Raw genomic sequence first — 22,474 nt, 5'->3', positions numbered from 1 at the left:
TTTAAGGACAATGTCATTAAACGGATATGTATCTCACTGATCAAATAATGCGAGCGCGAAGCGCAAGCTGATTTTTTTTCATATTCACACCTAGAAAGGGACATTATAATCAAATTTGTGTAATTATGATAGGTACCTGTCTCGCTAAACAATGCGAACGCGAAGCGCGAGCTGAAAATTTAGATAGTTCAGACCTGAAGTGGGGCATTTAAGGTCTCTTTGTAGGAATTAACTAGGACCATACGTATTTCATTAACCAAATGATGCGAGCGCGAAGCGCGAGCTGAAAATTTTTGATATTCAGATCAGAAGAAGGGACATTTTAAGGACTGATTTGGGGAATTCATGAAGAGCAGACATATCTCATCAATCCACTAATGCGAACGTAATCACGGACAGGAAATGTTTCATATATACGAAGACCTTAACATGGGGCAATCACTTTTTGAGACATGAAAAAGAAGCATATATGTCACTACATAAAACAATGATAACTCAAGTGCTAGGAAACATATTTGGTTTGTATTGACTTGAAAACGGGATGTTTTAGTACAACAGGATTATATATCTCGTTAAACAGACAGTGCGAGCACCAGGAACAATGAATACGTAGGCCCTGGGCAAATCATAAAGTTATGATTAAAATGTTTCCTATGTAATGTAACATAACATAATTATGATATAATATAATATTATAATGATGAATAATATTTTCTTTTTTCACTATGTTTCTCTTCCTTTCTCCCTCTTTTCTCCTTTTCCTTCCCCCTTTCCCGGTTTTTTTTTCTGGTCAGCCAATGGAAAGGGGATGTGCCCCCATGTCCCCCGTAGTTACGCCACTGTATGTCCATATGGCAAATACCCCTCCAATAATATTATATTTTTTACCCCATGATTGTTTAATGGTTTTATTAGAGATTTTATTCATATTTTTTTTTGACATTCCATCTTAATCCCTTCCAAAGACCCTAACATTGATGAATTGGAAGAAACGGGGGTTTCTCTTCAATGTTATAATAAGGACATAAGTTTTTCGTTTGGAAATGGTGAAATGGCTTTTTATTTGCATTTTATGATTCAATAATATTGTTTTATTTGTTAAGCGGTATTTTAGGAAGAATTTTCACCAATAAAACATTTATCTCTTGTGATTTTTTTTTCATTTCTTTCGTAAAAAGTGGGGGGATGTTTGTACAGGCCATCCCCCTCCTCGAAAAGTGGGGGGGGGATATATCCCCCCATCCCCCCCCCCCCCGGGATTTACGCCAGTGACACCCACAAATGTAATAACGCCAACAAACGTAATAACGCCCACAAATGTAATAACACTTTACCCACAAATGTAATAATTTCACCCACAAATGTAATAATGCACTTTACCCACAAATTTAATAATTTTTGATCGCCCACAAATTTAATAATTTTTGATCGCCCACAAATGTAATAAATTTGGAGGGATTTTTGGCGAATCCGTTCTAAACTAAACTTTCATATAGCCCAAAAGTGCAAAGTCTTTTTTCCAGACCCGGTAAGTCCAAACTAAGATACCATAATGATATTCCAGTGGAATAAAAATGAGAATCGAGCTAAGTCTTTTCTCCAGACCCAGTTAATCAAAACTGGTGGAATAAATGTCTTTTTTTTTTTTTTTACTTATATGGCGCGTATTGAGAATATATGCGCTAAGAGTTAATTGAGAATCAAACGTAGTCTTTTCTCCAGACCCGGCTACTTAATACTAAAAACTAAAACCCTATAGTAATGCGTTTATATAGCGAAAAAAGTTCAAAGTCTTTTTTCCAGACCCGGTTATTTCAAAAATTTTAATGTAAGTCCTAAATCTTTTTTCCAGACCCGGGCCCTGTTGCAGAAGGAGTTGCAATCAAACGCAACTAAAAAAATCTTGCGCAATTTGATTTTCAGCCAATGAAGCAGCTGCATTCAGGACTTGCGCTTGATATTTTGACTTGCCTTTAAACGCAACTTTTTCTGCAACAGGCCCCTGGTTAGTCCAAACTAAGATACCATAATGATATTCCAGTGGAATAAAAATGAGAATCGAGCTTAGTCTTTTCTCCAGACCCCGTTGAATAAAACTGGTGGAATAAATGTCTTTGTTGTTGTTTTAACTTATACGTCGCATATTGTAAATACATGCGCTAAGAGTAAATTGAGAATCAGGCGTAGTCTTTTCTTCAGGCCTGGCTACTTAAAGCTAAAAATAATAAATAAAGCAACACCAAAAAAAAGAATTCCTAAGGCCAATCAATCCTAAAAAATAAGCAATCAAACAAACTAAGACCCTGTATTATTAAGAAAGGCTTCGAACATTGTCTTTATTCCAGACCCGGTCATTTTTACACAAAAATATCAAGACCCTATCATTCATATTCAAGTGGAATTATTATATTGTTGTTGTCGTCATTTATTTTGGTATGAGTATTGAGCGTATTCTTTCATCCAGACCTAAATTTTTCTTAACGAAAAAAAAACATATACAAACAAATAAAGAAACAAACACTTAAAATTGAAAAACCCAACCATCATTCAAACTAAGACCCTGTGATAAAACGTGGGTTTAGAGCGGTGTCTTTACGTTGGATTTATTTAATTCATCCAGTACAAGACAAAAGTTTGGGGCCACCCTCAGATTTAATAGAAAATAATGTAAGAGAGTACATTATGCATAGTAGTGTTTTGTATGATTTTTTTTTTATCGAATCTTGGGATGGCCCCTAACTTTTGGCCGGAACTATATATCTAATATTTAAATGAAAAACAATGGAAAATAACACAAAACCTAAAAACTACGACCAATCTTCCGAATTCAGACTCAATAAAGCGTTGTTGTTTACGTTTAACGGCGTTCATTAAAAAAATATATGCCTTCTCTGTTTATTTTATCATCAAGATGAAAGGATTGGATTAGAGCGTAGTCTCGGTTATTTTACACTTCGCCATCTCATCCCTGTACAATAACATGGGTTGTTGTTGTTTGAGCTTATACGGCGCCTATCATTCAGCAGCGAATATTTGCGCCAGCACAAATTTGCGGTCGATTTTATATGTTCTTTTCCTGTATTAATATCATTCAATTAACATTGGTAGTATAAAGAATGTAGCATTTATATCCCGAAACAATCTTAAAACTTAGACCCCAGCATCTTCCAAACTATAAAAACCCTGTGATAACGCATATTTAATTTGACCAGACCAGTTTAAAAAAACCAGAACAAAACAAACATTTAAAATTAAAACCCTCTTTCAGCCTAAGATTCTGTAAAAAAGAATGCATTTAAACACTCACTTTTTCTTCCAGGTAAAGAAATTTATATTTAAAATAATAAAAACTAGGAGCCCAGGGAGCATTTCATGAAAGGAGTTGTATGACGTTTTATCCGACAAGTCCCATTTTATCCGACACTTACCATGGTAGCACTGCTTCTTAGCCAATCAGCATCAAGGAGAGTTGTCAGATCTGGCAACTTGTCAGACATAAATGCTGATGAAATGCTTCCCCAATCATCTTATCATGTTGAACAAGCACAGGAATATGATTGAGTCTTAGTTATGAAAATTTCATTTATCTTATTTTTTAATATGACAAGGTCTGGAATAAAGAGAACTCTCTAAGCCTTCATTTATTAAAGGTTCTTAGTTTGAAGGATATTTGGGTCTTAGATTCCGTTGTTCTTTTTTTCTGATTTTTGTTCTTTTGAAATAATTGGGTCTGGAGGAAAGAGTATGCCATTTCTCCATGTTGAAAAGACGAGAAAAGAAAAAGAAAGGGAAAAGAGAAAAAAAAGGGAAAAGAAAAAAAAAGACACAGAAAAGAAATAGACAAAAGAGAGAAGAAAAAGTAACAAAAGAAAAAAACAAGAAAAAAAAAGCAGAAGAAAATAAAGAAAACAGAAAAAAGGGAAACAAAAAGAAAAGAAAAGCGGAGGGAAAAAAGGAAAAGACAAAGAAAAACCAAAAGGATAAAGAAATGAAGAAAAACAATGTAAAGGAAAAAAAAAAAGAGTAAAATAGAAAAATGATGAAGAGAAAGAAGTTTCCTTCTTCCCAAAGAAGGCTCCAAATCAAAGCAGTGGCAAAAACAGTTTTTTTCCGACTGATTGCCAACTCAACACAAGACAGAATAAGAGGAAGAATTTTTTCAGCATTAAAAGATAGGGGGTCTTTGCTACTTTATTTTTACTTTTTAAAAATGATTTGTAATTTTGAAATAAGTGGGTCTGGAGAGAAGACTACACTATGTTTCCATGTTATTTAATATCAATAAGATTGTGGGTCTTTGTCTTTTTTCATATTTTATTTTGTATTCTATGATTTTTTGTATAAAAAATCTGGGTCTGGAGGAAAGACTGCGTATATTTCCATGTTATTCAACATCAATAGGATTGTGGAATCTTTGTTTCATTATTATCTATCTCTTTTACGATTTGTTGTTTTTAAAAACTGGGTCTTGAGGAATAACTACAATATATTATTCAACATCAATGATATTGTGGGGTCTTTGTTAATATTGTTTGTATGTTTTTATTTTCATTGTTTCTTATGATTTGCTATTTTGAAATAACTGGGTCTGGAGCAAAGACTGCACCATATTTCCATGTTTCCATATTTACACGTCTGACAAAACTCAAAAACACACACACACGTTATTCAATGTTGACAAGATTGCAGGGTCTTTGTTTTGTTGTTGTTGTTATATTTTTAATGACTTTTATAACTGGGTCAGGAGTTAAGACTACACTATATTTCCATGGTATTCAACACAAAGAGGATCGTGGGCCTTTTTTTGTTTTTTATTATTATTAGTTTATTATTAATATTCATCATTTGTTATTTGAAAGATCTGGGTCTGGATGAAAGACTACGCTATATTTCCATGTTATTTAACATTAATAAGATATTGGGGGTCTTTGTTACTTTTTGACTCTTTAAAGGTAAATTGTGTCATTGGTTTATTTCAAAACTTTCTTTTAAATTTCACTCTTTGCTTTCCACAATATTCATAAACAAGTTCTGAGTCCATACAATGTATTGCATTGGCCAGAAAGAACTGTTTTTATTCTCAAAAAAATATATAAAGATGAGAAGATTTGCCGAGTGAGCTTTTTTTATATTTATTTTTTGAACTAACATAAAAAATGAAGAGCGCCACCTTGAGACCAAATGACATCAATAACTGCTCATGAATATTCATATCTCTAGCTCTCGCCTCTGCGCGAGTCTCAATCAAGTGCAGTGCCGATGCACGGTACGGACGCATGGACGGGTACGGAGTCTGTACACCGTGAATGCACGGGTTTCTTTCCCGGTTTCTATTGCATTTCGTAGAAAGCGTGTACATTGAAAACAAAGTCTGACGGCTTTTTCCTTGCTTTTATCTTTGCTTCGTTGATCTGTATTGTTTCTCGATTTCTCCAGGGTATGGAGGGAGGGAGAACGGTGCTTGCGAAAGCGAGAGAAAGGCTATATTCTTATTTATTATATTTTTCTAGTTTTTTATATGTATTTTTGTTTTGTTTCCGATTCACTGAATTGTTATCATTTTCTTCAGGTTCTGTATTTTGATTTGTTCATTATTATCACGTGTAGTAATATACGTTGTAATTTCTTAATTGTTTAAATAATAGGCCTATGCTACATTTTTTTTAAAGGAAAAATTAGAAATCATTTTGTATTGAACTAGCTTGGCCACCAATTTCGTTATTTGCTTTGTGTGTCATATAGCTCTCCACCACTGAATTCGTCCATATACTGCCTCGACGTATTTATCAATTAAATTGGACAAATACCGCGTGGCCTATAGTGTTTTTTTTTTACAATATCCAGGGGCGGATCCAGCTTTCACTAATAAAGAGGGAGGGGGTTGAAAAATATTTTCCCCGATCGATCCGCAGCTCAAAGCTATTTGTTTGTATCTATATAGTCGTAACAGTTACTCATAAGCCCTATAAAAAATGCGAGCGCGAGGTAAAATTTTCGGAAATCGTGTATTGTGTCCTGAAAATTGACGGATATCCATGCAGCACGGGCCGGCTGTGCCCCCCGCCCCCCCCCCCCCCCCTTCAGAGGCACAATCAATATTTCTTATGTAAAAATCTATCGTTCTAACCATTTTTTTTTTGCTTGTCAAATTTTCCTCGGGAAAATGTGCCCCCCCCCCTTTGGAAAATCCTAGATCTGCCTCTGAAGATTAATCATAATAAAACAAAATAATCATAACGGTACGTAGGGCCTATGGTGCACTGGGTAGCCACTTCAGTTCCGTAAACTGTTCTCCCAGCGGGCCATGCTAATACCCCGGCTTATTAGCTTGGCTACCTAGTAGGCGATCAAGCATTTGAATTAGTAAATGGTAGTTCCCTTGTTTGTTTTACCATGGACCTATAATAGGTCCATGGTTTTACTAAGGCCTGTTTTTGTTTACATTGATCAGCTGATATTTCTTTAATTTGATATGAATAATACCTTTTTATTGTAATCGCTATTTTACTATGTTTTATTATACAAGGACCAAGATGAAAAAACCAGTAATTACAACTCTGATCTTGTGAACTTTTTTAGATATGACTGAATGAATAAATAAATTAATAGGTAGGCCTATTGATAAATAGATATTCCATCGAAACTGAGGCAATGCGAACACGAAGCGCGGGCTAGATTGTTTTATGCAGTGACATGGTTCCCCCCCCCCCCAAAGTCTGAATTACCCTCACCTTATTTTATTCATTCTTCCCCCTTATATTTTTTCTTCTCTCCCCACCCTCTGCTTTCCATTCTATTACTTGTTTCCCTTTCTTTCCCCCTATTATGCGCCGCCAATAGGGTGGGGGCGCCCCGTTGGCCTCCTGGATCCGCCTATGATACCGGTACGTCAGGCCTGTATATTATAAGCAATTGATGTTGTAACATCGATTATCCCCCCCCCCGAAAGTTTTTCTTTGTATTTTTCTTTTCAGCTTGTTATGGTAGTATATACTAAACAAGTATCACGTTTGACTTTGTCCAACTTTGTGACCAAAACTTTAGTACGGTTTTCTCAGTGAAATTGATGATGACGTCTCCTGGGTGCCTCCCCCTTCACCCCACTCCTCCTTGGTCCTCTGGGCTTGGCGAATAAAATTGCGTACGTATCATGGAGAGATATATCGAGGACATACAGCTAGGCGGAATTATTTGGGGAAGGGGTCTTCCATTTCTTTGTTATTCAGCGATGGTTCAGCGAATGTGCTCTATGCAAAATCACGTTTTGGCACGACTTCTAAGCACTGGGCATGTCAACGGACAATAACAAAATAAATGCAAACATGTCATGGATCGAAATGGTAAAAAATATATATTTTAAAGAAAACCATCGATATCAAAATTTGATGCAGTCAAACCAAATTTTTTTGTTAATACCAGTTTCAACTTACATTAAAAATTATAACCCGAGGCCATATTAGCACCGGGGGGGGGGGGGGGGGCAGAGAGCACTTGCACCCCCCAAAAAAAATCCCAGTAGGAATTTTTTTTTTTTTTTCAAAATGGAAAGTGCCCTTCTTTCAAAATGATGTGTGCCCCTTTTAAAAATAAAATACCTTTTTTGAAGTCAAACAATACATTTTAGGTTAGAAAATCACAAAATTGTTGGCTCGCGCTTCGCACTCACATCATTTTGAAAGAAGGGCACTTTCCATTTTTTCCCTACTGGGATTTTTTTTGGGAGAGGGGTGCAAGTGTTTTGGTTACAACTTCTGCTTACAATGTTCAATTTTCAAGTTTGAATATCACAAATTTTCAGCTCGCGCTTTCCGCTTGCATCATTTATTGTTTATTCTTGGTTTCAAAACTTAGAATGTCCATCAGGTTAAAATATCACAAATTTTCGACTCGCGCTCGCATCAATTATTATTTATTGGTTTCAAAAAATGCTTAGATTGTCCAGTTTTCAGGTTGGAATATCGCACTCGCGTCCATTATTCAGTTAGATACCCATCTTTTTCATGATAACAAAAACAATTGCTCGGAATGTTTGATTTTCAGGTCTTATTAGTACATGCAATGTCCAAAATTTTGAGCCCGCGATTTGCGCTCACACCATCTCGCAAGGATGCTCTTTTAACAATAATTTGCGCGGTAATAATTGACCAAAAAGCGAGTTTCACAACTTCAGATTTGAAAATGTTTCCAAACCGCTTGCTTGCTACGCTCGCTCCCGGGAAAAATAAAGCCTGATTACATATTTAATCAATCAGAAAAGACTTCAAAAAGGCTTTGCTCACCTTAATTACTATAAAACGCACAACTATTTAACGCAGATGATAATCTCATGGTGAAAATTTCAATTGCATAAAAAATACATATAAGTGCCCTCTTTTGCCCCCCAAATGAAATACGTTCCGCCCCCCTGATTATCACCCATCGCACTTGCTGGTATTTCTATTTATCGTCATTCCCCCCTCTCAAAGAAAAAAACTTATGCTTTTGCCCTTTATTTAGCCTGCAATGGAACTTGTCGGAAATTTTATTTAAACGCGAGCATATCAAACAGGATGCAAACGGAGGTCTATTCAGCTGGGCATTATTTATACGCTTTGGATTCTTGTTTGCCTAGAAAATGTAAAATATTTCAAGAGTTCTTATATTTTCATTACATCTTTGTCCTTATATCTCTATATCCGTAGCTCCACCATGCGCGTATTCGAGGGCCCTTGGGGCACACCCCCCCCCCCCCCCTGGGTAGGCGAAAAAGGGGCGCCAAAAATAGGGAGAAAAGGGGAGAAAAAATGAGGGAAAGAAGAAGAGAAAGAGAAAAGGGGGAAAGAAAGAGAGGAGGAAAACAAAAGAGCGAAAGGGGAGCGCCGAATTAATGTTCGCCCTAGGGAGGGGGGCGCCCAATTGATAATCGACCCATAGGGGCGCCGAATTTAAGTCCAACATAGATAGGGGAGCCGAATAGTTATTCGACCTAGGGGGTGCCAATTGATGTTCAGCCTAGGTGGGGGGGGGGGGCGAATTAATGTTTTACCTCGGGGCGCCGTATAGATGTTCCACATAGGAGGGGCCGCATTGAAGTTCGACATAGGGGCACCGAGGGGGCGCCGAATTGATGTTCAAACTAGGGGCTAGGGCGCCGAATCGATATTTTCCATAGTGTTGCCGAATTGATGTTTGACATAGGGGGGCGCCGAATTGATGTTCAACCTAGGGGGTGGCAAATTGATGTTCAACCTAGGTGGAGGGGGGGGGGGGCGAATTAATGTTTTACCTCAGGGCGCCGTATAGATGCTCGACATAAGAGGGGGCCGCATTGAAGTTCGACATAGGGGCACCGAGGGGGCGCCGAATTGATGTTCAAACTAGGGGCTAGGGCGCCGAATCGATATTTTCCATAGTGTTGCCGAATTGATGTTTGACATAGGGGGGCGCCGAATTGATGTTCAACCTAGGCCGGTGGCAAATTGATGTTCAACCTAGGTGGAGGGGGGGGGGGGGGCGAATTAATGTTTTACCTCAGGGCGCCGTATAGATGCTAAGATGCTAAGATTTTAAGTTCGACATAGGACATAGGGGCACCGAGGGGGCGCCGAATCGATATTTTTCATAGGGTTGCCGAATCGATGTTTGACATAGGGGGGTGCCGAATTGATGTTCAACCTAGGGGGTGCCTAATGGATGTTCACCACACGCGGGCGCCTATTTTATTTTTGTCCTGGTGCGCCAAATTCAGGTTCAATTAACCAAGGGAGGGGGGTGGGCGCCAAATTCATGTTTGCTCGCATCAAATACTCATCCTGTTCATGATTACCAAAAGTGCCTATAATTTTAGATCAGAATACAAAAAAAAAATCATCCTACTCTACGCACTCGCATTAATTGTTTAGTAAAGTGACGATCCTGTTCATGGTTAGATAAGTGCTTAGAATGTCCAACTTTGGATCGAAATATATAAAAAAAAAATCAGCTCGCGCTTCACGCTCGCATAAACTGTTTTGTTAGTGCTCATCTTGTTCATGATAATCGAAAATGCTTACTCGAATGTCCAAATATTAGGTAAGAATATGAAAAAATTTCATCTCGCTCTTTGCGCTCGCATCAATATTGTTTAGTTAGATGACAATCCTGTTCATGATTACCAAAAGTGCTTAGTCAATGTCAAAATTTTAGGTCAGAATATCAATAACTTTTTAAGCTCGCGCTCCGCGCTCGCACAATTGTTTAATTAGATACCCATCCTTTCCATGGCTATAAAATATGCTTAGAAATTCCAGTTTTGGGTCGGAATACTAAAAATTTTACGCTCACGCCTCTCGCTCGCATTAAATGATTTGTTAGATACCCATCCTTTTCATGATTACCCAATAATGCTTAGAATGTCCAAATTTTAGATCAGAATATCAAAAATTTTCAAGGCGCGCTTCGCGCTCGCATTAATTATTTAGCTAGATACCTATTCTGTTCATGGTTATAAAAAGTGCTTATCATGTCCAGTGTTGGGTTGGAAATTCAAAAATTGTCAGCTCGCACTTCGCGATCGCATAAAATGTTGACAGATACCAGCCCTGTTCTTGATTACCAAAAGTGCTCATAGATTTTTCCAAATTTTAGGTAAGAATATGAAAAATTTTCATCTCGCTCTTTGCGCTCGCATCAATATTGTTTAGTTAGATGACAATCCTGTTCATGATTACCAAAAGTGCTTAGTCAATGTCAAAATTTTAGTTCAGAATATCAATCACTTTTAAGCTCGCGCCTCGCGCTCGCACAAACAATTGTTTAAATAGATACCCATCCTTTCCATGATTACAAAACATGCTTAGAATGTCCAGTTTTGTGTTGGAATATCAAAAAATTAAGCTCGCGCCTCGCGCTCGTATTAAATGATTTGTTAGATACCCATCATGTTCATGATTACCCAATAGTGCTTAGAATGTCCAAATTTTATGTCAGAAAATCAAAAATTTTCAACTCGCGCTTCGCGCTCGCATTAATTATTTAGTTAGATACCCATCCTGTTCATGATTATAAAACACATGTGAAAAGTGCTTATAATGTCCAGTGTTGGGTTGGAAATTAAAAAATTGTCAGCTTCCACTTCGCAATCGCATAAAATGTTGATAGATACCCACCCTGTTCTTGATTACCAAAAGTGCTCATAGATTTTTCCAAATTCTAGGTAAGAATATGAGAAATTTTCATATTGCTCTTTTCGCTCGCATCAATATTGTTTAGATAATACATATACCCATCATGTTCACGGTTGCATTAAAACTCAGGATCCGCCCCCGGTTAAGAAATTACAGCTCCCGCACATAATTTTAGTATGGTCTACCACTCTGATGAGAAGTTGAACTAAATTGAAACCCCAAAATGCTTAAAATTCTGTGCTTTCTGGTCGCATTTATTTTTTTCAAAAGGTGGTTACAACATATTCATGGATGTTTTTTTTTCATGAACACATTGAAAAGTGGTCTTCGATGCCTTTTTCCCGTGATTATGAAATACGATCATTCAAACTGCATTTAAGGCACCTATGATTGCCGTGCTGGGCGCGCGCGCGGGTCGGGGTGCCATTTTCCGAAAAGTTCACAGGGGCGCCAAAATAGTCGGGCTCAATCATGGATCCTGGATACGCGCATGTCCGTTGGGCATCGTTTCCAACACTACCTCCTTATCTATACCGGCGTGATACTAGGCGCTAGTCCATGGATCGGATCGGTTTACTTCCATTTCGTCTGATGCCAACTCGTCCAAATGCCAACTCGTCTACTATCATTATTTGGTCTACCATCAGTTCGTTCACTATCCACATGCATGCATTCCGTCTAATAACCATCTGATCCAATAGTCATTTAGTCCATATACAATTTGGTTATTGGACGTGTTATTGTGCAAAATGAATTGGATACTGGACTAACTGGACCAAATGGTTGTTCGATGAAATTTTGATGGACGGATTGGCATTGCATGGACTAAATGAAAGTAGACCATGTGATGAATGGACGAGTCGGCAGTTGACGAATTGGCAATTTACCAATGGACCTACTAGTACTAGGCCACTGAATTGAACTTGTCATGTGCCATAACACCTAAACTGCTTCCTTATATCCGATACCCCCCTCCATCCTAGCTCGGCCGCCCCAATAAAGGGAAGGAGGAGAGAGAAGAAAGGAAGAGAGAGATAGATTGTTGAAAGGGAATCAAAAGAACGATCAAAAGGGAATTTGAACGCAACATAATATTATACTCTGTTATTGTTTGAATCGTTTCTCTCTCATGAAATCTATATTTTTAATATATATCGTTTCAGTCATTCTCATTATTTTACTGCATAGCGAATTACAAAACGTCCTATCCTCGTTTCCACTGACCACACATGACATTATTTATCATTTTATTATTATCATGCAATGAAATTCATACTGTTTTTACACGCTGCGTCGGCTGCCATGCACTTGACTACCTTGTAAATATTTTTCTGATGATATTCAGTTTAAATCAGTGGCGTTCAAAATAAGGCTTGGGGCTGTATGGATTCCAAAATTTGTCACGGCCAAGAAAAAAAAAGGAAAGAGAGAAGGGAAACTATTATCTGAATATCATGTCAAAATCTATCATAGATTACAAAAAAAAAATCAAGATTTGTGCCCTATATGTATATATGGCCCCTTCATTTTTGTTATGTTAATTATTTACGCCACTGGTTAAAATTAAATTCAACTTAAAACATTTTCCCTTTATCATTGCATTATACATTCATGAATAGTGAAAGCATGTTCATAATATCTTTCTGTATTTTTCGCTTTTTATACAATTCCTAACCTTAGGTTGTGTGTATCCCTTATGTTCGCATTCTCAATGTTATTTTTCTCTTTATTTCAATATTATTCTCACAAACTTTATTATGGTATGCCTATTCAAGAAAGTATTACTTGTTTGCTTGCCCCATGACAGCTTTGCCTTCACGTTTGCAGATCGGAGTGTCTCTCAGTCAGTATTCAGAGCTATTACTGTATTCTCCTTGACCCCCCCCCCCCCCCTGTGAGTTGTAAAACACCCATAAAGGCAAAATATCATATTTTTATCGGCAACATATTTGCGTCACATCACCATAAATTAAGTACATCAGAATAGGCGTATACCCATTGAACCTCGCCAGAATGGGCTTGCCCAAAAATTTCAAACACAAATTTCTTTTTTTCCCCGAAAGTCATCACCGCTTGGAAGTAGGCGACCTTCCCGCCCCAAAATATTATTATTCATACAATAGTGCAATCCGTCACGAACACCATGCACGATTGGCCTTTCATAATTAACTGATCTCCAAAATATTTGAACCATATTCCAACACTTTCTACGATCAATACGATCGCCTTGACTGATCTGATACTTTCTGATACGATTAATTATTCCGCGATTATATGCCTCTTGGAAGCGGGGGGGGGGGGGAGGGGGGGATGCGGCATGTATTATTTTCCATGGGCAGCACCCCCTGGAATTCTGATAGGTGTCAAATTTGAGAAATGTATGGAATGACCAACATTTCGTGTTAGAACCTTTATGTTTTTCTTTTGCTTTGTCAATTTTTTTTCAGCAGGTAACCCCACCCAAAAAAAATCGTGACAGTGTGAACTGAGCACATTTTTTTTTCAATCATCAAAAATGATTATTATATTATTTTCCCCATGAGTTGTGAAATGTTGACACGCCGAGATCTCCTTGGTCCCAATCCCAATGAAGAATACATTTCCTCGGCTATATAAAACAACAGTTATCATTCGTTTTTCCTATATTTATAGCAGGAAAATGGGAGTCCCAATTCCCGGTTCCACTTTCATTGCTAAATAAGTCTACGTTATGCCAATCAAGATGTGAGTGATGTCTTTGTGTCCTGCTCACGTCGCCACGCACCAGTCATTCACATTTTTTTCAACAGTTGAACTGCTCGTGCACACACTGTATGCGTAGGCCTATATCCCGGAGGCCTATCTTCCTCTCATTTGTTGCAATAAAAGTTCATCTTTCCATCTATTTTTATTTGTTTATTGTTTATTTAATAAGGGGTAGCCCATTCAACAACAGCTCCCATGGGGCGCCCCTATCTATTATTCGTCATTGGTATCCATTTGTCTTTGTCCATCCATTCTTGGAGTTATACATTCATCGGATGATCCATTCATATATATGCCTATTCATCCATCTATTCATTCTTTCAGTCATCCATCCATCCATCCACTGATGGATTTGATTAGGCATATAGGCTATACCCCCACCCTCCCCATACTGGAGAAATACTCTGCGACCCATTCTCTGGAAATCCTTATTGATACACGTTTCAAAGCAGACGTAAATTACTATCCCCTCGGACGTTGCTTCTCCAAGTCTACTTAGTCTTCTTTCACGTACTTCGTTGCCCTGTTTCACACGGCATGACTTGTAAAGTTCTGTTGTAAAACATGCCGGTCGGCCCCCGGGGTCGGCTCCGAAATTCACCCCTCTGCATACCTAGAGCGGTTCTACCATAGACCACAGCCTGCGCCGCGCAATATTGAATATACTCAACTTCTCATTACTCCATATCTAGCTACAAGCTTTCTTGTGTGGCTGCAAGAATAAGAGTTTTCCGAGAAATCTTGCCCCTTACGTCTACCCCCCCCCCCCTTAATTTTTTTTTGCTTTTGCTCATGATGCCTCTGCTCTGCTTGTGAATATTGACCAAATAACACTTTATTCTAAATTTGCAACTTGATGCATGGTCGCATACACACACTGTCACGGTCTACACGATGTAGACTACGCTACATACTTCGCATCAACAGGTTTCTCAGCTCACCTTTTGACCTCGCAAGTTCAGTCTAAACAACGAAGAATAATCCTACTTTCATGTCAATACTGTGTGTCCTCCATGGTCCCATCAACTTTTATATTCCTTTTATGTTTTACTATTTTGCATCCCGCCCTGAAAATAATCGTTTTTCTCTTCGCCCTTCCCTTTCTTCATACTCGGCCCTAGACAGAATGGGGGTGGCCGTCTATATACATATATATACATATGAAAATTTTTCATCTCGCTCGCTTCAATATTGTTTAGTTAAAATTAGATGACAATCCTGTTCATGATTACCAAATGTGCTTAGAATGTCAAAATTTTAGGTCAGAATATCAATCACTTGGGCTTAAAAAGTGATTGATATTCTGAACTAAAATTCTGACATTCTAAGCACTTTTGGTAATCATGAACAGGATTGTCATCATAGATATCTCTGATTGTCATCTACCTAACAATATTGATGCGAGCGCAAAGAGCGAGGTGGCCGTCTAATCAAACTCAGCCCTTGCCCTTCTCTGGGATTCTCGTATCTCTTTTAGTCTTGGAGTACTTTCAGATTCATGACATAAGATTCCGAAAGTAAGCAGTATTACAATCCTTTGCTTCGTCATTCACGTCCGATAATCCACGTGTCTGAATCCTTATTCACGTACGATACAATCATGGAGCTATAGCTCCATATAATATGCTTGTAATTGTCCTGTGTGTGCTATCGCTAATAGTGGAGTATGTCTAAAGTAAACGTGCATGCAGAGCGCAAGCATATCGCTATAGCTAGTCCACCTCCTGGACTGTTGGTATTTTGTACGATACGACCTTAGGATACGACTACCAAACACAACACACTACATCCCCATAACACGCATACACACACCCCCTGAATAGTCACACGAAACAACATTTTTTTTCGGGGAAAGTGAATCAGTGGGTTAGGTGAATCACTGGGGGTAAGTGAATCAGTGGAGGGCGTGTGTGTGTTGGTTATGTGTGCGCGCGGGGGTACCTGTACAGTCCGATAAGGTTTGCCCCTGGTTTGCCCAATCAATAAAAATCGTCCAGGACGTGGACCAATCGCTAGCCGGCTAGCATCGGCTCATTGAGCTTGCACGCAACGTTCGGTGTTTGCTTCTACTCGACTCAGCTACTTCTGCACACAGCGCTGCACTTTGTTGATACGGGGATTTCTTGATACCGCGCATGCGCCATGACGTATTTCATCGATATGCATGAGGTTGTAATGAATATGCATGATTCGAACGGTGTTCTAATATCAATTTATTTGTTAACTCGAGAGGGCGGAAACAAAATATATAGGTTAACCTACATATTATAATATATATTTCACCCCTCAATATCATGAAAACAGAAGAGTTATACCAATTTCTTTTGAGTGATAAAGTAGAGCATTGATATAGATATTTAATGAAAATAATATCTTTACAATTGATTCACTGACCTTGTCTAAGATTAACCAATCATACACTATACCTTTAAGAAATGATTTGCAAGTTTGAAATAAGTGGGTATAGAGGGAAGACTACATCATATTTCCATGGGCGTTGTGGCGTGCACCTGTTATCCAAGCTATGTGGGGAAGTTACAAATTGATGCAGAGATTCGAGGTTCGATTCTTGGACACGTCTTTCGGATGGTGACGTTAAAGGTCGGTCCCAGACGTAAATAATCATATTTGATTGATACACGTTTGACAAAAGTCAAATACACACATACACACAGTTATTCAACATCAATAAGATTGTGGGTCTTTGCTTTTTAATATTTTGTTTTGTATTTTATGATTTTTTTATTCGAAATATCTGGGTCTGGAGAAAAGACTACGCTCTATTTCCATGTTATTCAACATCAATAAGATTGTGGGTCTTTGTTTTTTTAATATTTTGTTTTTTATTTTATGATTTTTTATTCAAAATATCTGGGTCTGGAGAAAAGACTACGCTATATTTATATGTTATTTAACATTAATAAGATATTGGGGGTCTTTGATAATTTTTTACTCTTTAAGAAATGATTTGCAATTTTGAAATAAGTGGGTCTGGAGGAAAGACTACACTATAGTTCCATGTTATTCAACATCAATAAGATTGTGGGTCTTTGTTTTTTTAATATTTTGTTTTTTATTTTATGATTTTTTATTCAAAATATCTGGGTGTGGAGAAAAGACTACGCTATATTTCTATGTTATTTAACATTAATAAGATATTGGGGGTCTTTGATAATTTTTGGCTCTTTAAGAATTGATTTGCAATTTTGAAATAAGTGGGTCTGGAGGGAAGACTACACCATAGTTCCATGTTATTCAACATCAATAAGATTGTGGGTCTTTTTTTTTTTTTTTTTTTTTTTTTGTATTTTATGATTTTTTTATTCGAAAGATCTGGGTCTGGATAAAAGACTACGCTATATTTCCATGTTATTTAACATTTATAAGATAGCGGGGGTCTTTGTTACTTTTTGACTCTTTAAGAAATGATTTCTAATTTTGAAATAAGTTGGTCTGGAGTGAAGACTAAGCCTTATTTCCATGTTATTCAACATCAATAAGATTGTTGGGCCTTCGTTTTATCATTATTATATATCTTTTTTAATGATTTGTTATTTTTAAATAACTGGGTCTTGAAGAAAGACTACGCTATATTTTTAAGTTATTCAACATCAATGAGATTTGGGGTCTTTGTTAATATTGTTTTTATTGTTCTCTATGATTTGCTATTTTGAAATAACCGGGGCTGGAACAAAGACTACACCATATTTCGATGCTAAGATTGGAGCTGTGATTTTCCTCATCTCTTTCTTTGTCATCTCCATCCTAGGTTTTACTTGCATACTAGTAGGCTTATATAACATATTTTCAGTAAAAGCCCTGGTATTTAATTGTGAGACACACCTACTCGACTATAAATCCTAGTAGATATCCTAAAAAAAGGACAAAGAAAAGAAAAAAAAACAAGAACAAAAAAATATTTGAATTTAACATTATTCATTTACTTTTTTTTCCAAGAAAACAAACGTTAATATTATAATATTTATGATGGCGAAAATAGTCAAATTGACTGGTTGCCAAATAAAAAGGAGAATCCCCCCACCCCCCCCCCCCTCCCCTGCTATTCAATGTTGAAAAGATCTGTTTTGGTTCTTGTTTTGTTTTTTAATTGATTTTTATAACTGGGTCTGGAGGAAAGACTACGCTATATTTCCATTTAATTCAACATTAATAAGACTGTCGGATCTTTTTATTATTATTTTTTATTTACTATTAAAAATATTTGGGGGTGGAGAAAAGACTACGCTATACTTCTATGTTATTCAACATTAAGAAAAATCAATTTTGGGATCTTTGTTTGGAAGATTGTTTAAATATTTTATATAACCGGGTTTGGAGAAAAACTTGAGACCGACTTTGCGCTATATGAACTCATTACTATAGGGTTTTAGTTTAGAACAGATTCGCGAAAAATCCCTTAAAATGTATAACATTTGTGGGTAAGGTCATTATTACATTTGTGGGCGATCAAAAGTTATTACATTTGTGGGCGATCAAAAGTTATTACATTTGTGGGAAAATGCATTTTTACATTTGTGGGTAAAGTGTTATTTCATTTGTTGGCGTTATTACATTCGTGGCACTAGCGTACCTACGGGGGGGGGGCAGAGGGGGCAATCTGCCCCCCTGACGAGCGACAACCCATGCAAAGGACGTATCCCTGCCCAGCCCCCCCCCCCCCCCCTCTGACGAGCTTTTTTTTTCTTTTTTTTTTTGCTTGTCAATTTTTTTTCTGGTACGAAATCCTTCATTTGTGATTGAAGACCTTGTGAAAAATTTTTCTGGTACGTAATCCTTCATTTGTGATTGAAGACCTTTTTTTTTTTTTGCTTGTCAGTTTTTTTTTCTGGTACGAAATCCTTCATTTGTGATTGAAGACCTTTTTTTTTTTTTTCTTCTTTTTTGCTTGTCAAATTTTTTGGCGGACGGTTTTGCCCCCCCCCCCCCCCTGTGAAAAATCCCAGGTACGCCACTGATTCGTGGGTAAAGTGTTATTACATTTGTGGGCGTTATTACATTTGTGGGTAAATTGTTATTACATTTGTAGGCGATTATTACATTTGTGGGTGTAACAGCCCCCCCCCCCCCCCTCACCCCCCGGGTTAACGCCATAATATTTACGATGATCGTTGCTTTTGATACTAGATGTATGTGGTCTCTTGCAGACTGGGGCACGAACCAACCGGAAAATCATCATCTCAAAGATTGCGCTCTGATTTACGTGCCTGATGGGAAGATGCATAACTCCGACTGTAATGAGCCAGCAGCCGTTGTGTGTCAAGTCATCATATAGGGGTCAGAGGGGCTAGAGCCCTAAGCCCGCCAGGCACTAAAAGTTTTATTGTTTTTTTTGTAAAGCGACGCAGAACAAATTAAAAAAACCCATTGAATGCATTGAATATACCCGTCAAAATAATGAACAGCTGGGAGGCCTTTGTCGAAAATTGATTTACCGGAGCGGCAGTTCCGTCCTATCTTTCAAAGCTGCTAAAAATGGAAAATGTGTCATTTGGGCAGAGTTAGGACGAAACTACCTTCTTTATATATCCCAATATTTTATATTATTTAATTTGATGAATTAGAAGACAAGAATTATTGTGATGTAATGTTAATAATGATACATCATTATCATTAATGTTCTACTGTGCCGTATTCATGGAGTAAATTTCGGTAGTGGGGAATATATTCCCCTTCAAAGGTGGGGGGGGGTGGCATGTACAATCAACCCCCTCCCTACCCCACCTACATGTAAACGGTCTTTTTTTAAGACGGAAAGGATAATTTTTTTAATCATCAAATGATAAATATTACTTTTAATGAGTAGAATTATCTTTACCTACAATGTGCTTAAATGACCTTTTTTTTCAGATTGTGTAAGTACAGGGTTGGGCGAAGGTTTTTTTTTTTTTTTTTGGGGGGGGTGTTAATTCTCTGGTGGTTATGCCGTTTACTATCCATCATTTTACTAACCTCTCAAAAAAACTGTGATAACGTATCTTCATGGCTGAGCGGGCACATTTTGTGACGTATCATCATAGGGGGTTTACGGTAAAAACGTCTCTATCTTAAAAATACATGTTAAGGACGTTCCACAGTTAAAATGAAGTCCATGTCATTTTCACCAAATTTTGCAGAGAGTTACTTTGGTATCTATGCATTATGAAAATGCAAAAAATAATATATGTTCATGTGCTTATTTTTTTTTCTACGGGTCTTCAAAGTCGCCGTATTTGAATGATATGCAATCTTGCGCAATCAAGAGAATCATGCCTCTCTTAGACCTCACGAATTCACCAAATGAGTTTAAATCATCTTTACTAAGTGGATACCGCATCAAACTTCATAAATTTTTCAAGATGTATTACAAAGTGTATACCAAAGTAAGAGAAAGTCTTTTAATTGGTAAAACTATATCAATTTGGAGTCAGCAGCGCCCTCATTTGGCAAGAATAGTGCAAAAACTCGAGAAATTTTTTTTTTTAAGACGTGAATCTACTCAAAAATTTAAAAAGTATTTTGTAAGCTGCACTTTTTTCAAAATCCATGTCATTTTCATCAAATTCGGCTAAATTGTAGAAAAACGCATATCGAAGGTGTAGGGACGTTGAAAATATGGGGTCCATGTGCTCGTTTTTTAACTATGAGTGTCCAAAGTGATGCGAGTTGGCATGAAAATCGCCGAAAATGCGCCCAAAACATGCAAAAGTCTTTTAATACCTAGCTCTAAAATGCAAATGGTTCCATATTTCGCTCCTAAACATTTGAAATCCATGTCATTTTCATCATACTCTCTAGATTTGTAGAGGAATATATTCATAAGGCATTAAAATATTAAAAGTATGGGTTCCATGTGCTCGTTTTTAAACTATCAGTGTCCAAATTGTTGCGAGTTGGCTTGAAAATATTGAATTCCACCTAAAATGCGCCGAAAACGTGCAAAAGTCTTATAATCATACCGTCTAAAATGCGAATGGTTCCGTAGTTTTGCGCCCTAACATTCAAAATCCATGTCATTTTCCTCATACTCTCTAGACTTGTAGAGGAATATATTATGAAGGCATTAAAATATTGAAAATATGGGGTCCATGTGCTCGTTTTTGAACTATCAGTGTCCAAAATGTTGAAAGTTGGCTTGAAAATCGCCTAAAATGCGCGGAAAACATGCAAAAGTCTAATAATACCGTCTAGAATGTCGAAAATACGAATGGTTAGTTCTGCTCCCAAACATTCAAACTCCATGTCATTTTCATCCTACTCTCTCGATTTGTAGAGTATTTTATTTTGAAGACGTTAAAATATTAAAAACATGGGGTCCTGTGCTCGTTTTTGAACTATCAGTGTCTAAAGTGTTGCGAGTTGGCTTGAAACAGCCCAAAATGCGCCGAAAACAAGTTTGATATAATATAATACCGTCCAAAATGTCTAAAATACGAATGGTTCCGTAGTTCGATCTGCTCCCAAACATTCAAAATCCATGTCATTTTCATCATACTCTCTAGATTTGTAGAGGAAAATATTTTGAAGTAGTCAAGACATTTAAACTATGGGGTCCATGTGCTCGTTTTCAAATTATCAGTGTCCAAAATGTTGCAAATTAGCTTGAAACAGCCCAAAATGCGCCGAAAACAAGCAAAAGTCTGTTAATACCGTCTAAAATGCGAATGGTTCTGTAGTCTTGCTCCCAAACATTGAAAATCCATGTCATTTTCATCATACTTTGCACATAGATACTTTAGCACCTGAATATTCCAAATATGCAAATATTAACATGGGTCTATGTGCTTGATTTTTTGCTATAGAGCTTCAAAGTTCACCTAGATGGATGTTCTTAAGAATTGCGCATCCAAAGGAATTTGGCATTTTTAGACCTCACGAGATCACAACAATGAGTTTAAAGCTCTATTACTCAGTCAAAATCCATGAAAATTTCATGAAATTTTGCAATATGATTAATAATTGTATCCGTAAGATGGATAATTTATTTATATTGCTGTCAATTGTTTGCTCATTCAAGTCTAACAACTCTCTCAGTTCTTAGAACTTGCAGGAAAGATACTCAACCTAAAAAATGTGAAATTTCAATAACAAACTTGAGAAGTAAAAGAAATGCAGTTTATTCAAAACCCATGTCATTTTCACCAAACTTTGCAAAGTTGTAGAGGAAGGTATACCTAAGAGGTGCAAACATTAAAAAATATGGGTTTATGTGCTTGTTTTCAAACTATCAGCACTCTTATTAGAGCAAATTTGCTTCTTAAAACACCGGAAAACGCGCTAAAAGCTTTGTATCTAATAGGAAAAATTCCGAACCACTTTTCCATTTATTCAAACTCGGGGTCACATTCATCATACTTTGCAACACTACAGAGAAACTATTTTGAGGTATAAAAAAATGGTCCATGGAATATTTCCACTTTATCAGCTTCATAAAATAACACATCGGATCTGCAGTTTGTGCAGATAAGGAGAAAAATCAGCTCACACTAGTACTACCTACAGCTGATTAATCTCCAATTCATCCATTGTGACGTCAGCGCGCAGAGTGTAACATATGCGCAGATCATGATGCGCACAAACATAACTGT

Source organism: Lytechinus pictus, chromosome 6 (assembly GCF_037042905.1).
Source record: "Lytechinus pictus isolate F3 Inbred chromosome 6, Lp3.0, whole genome shotgun sequence".
Taxonomy (NCBI): domain Eukaryota; kingdom Metazoa; phylum Echinodermata; class Echinoidea; order Temnopleuroida; family Toxopneustidae; genus Lytechinus; species Lytechinus pictus.
This window is presented reverse-complemented; position numbering follows the sequence as displayed.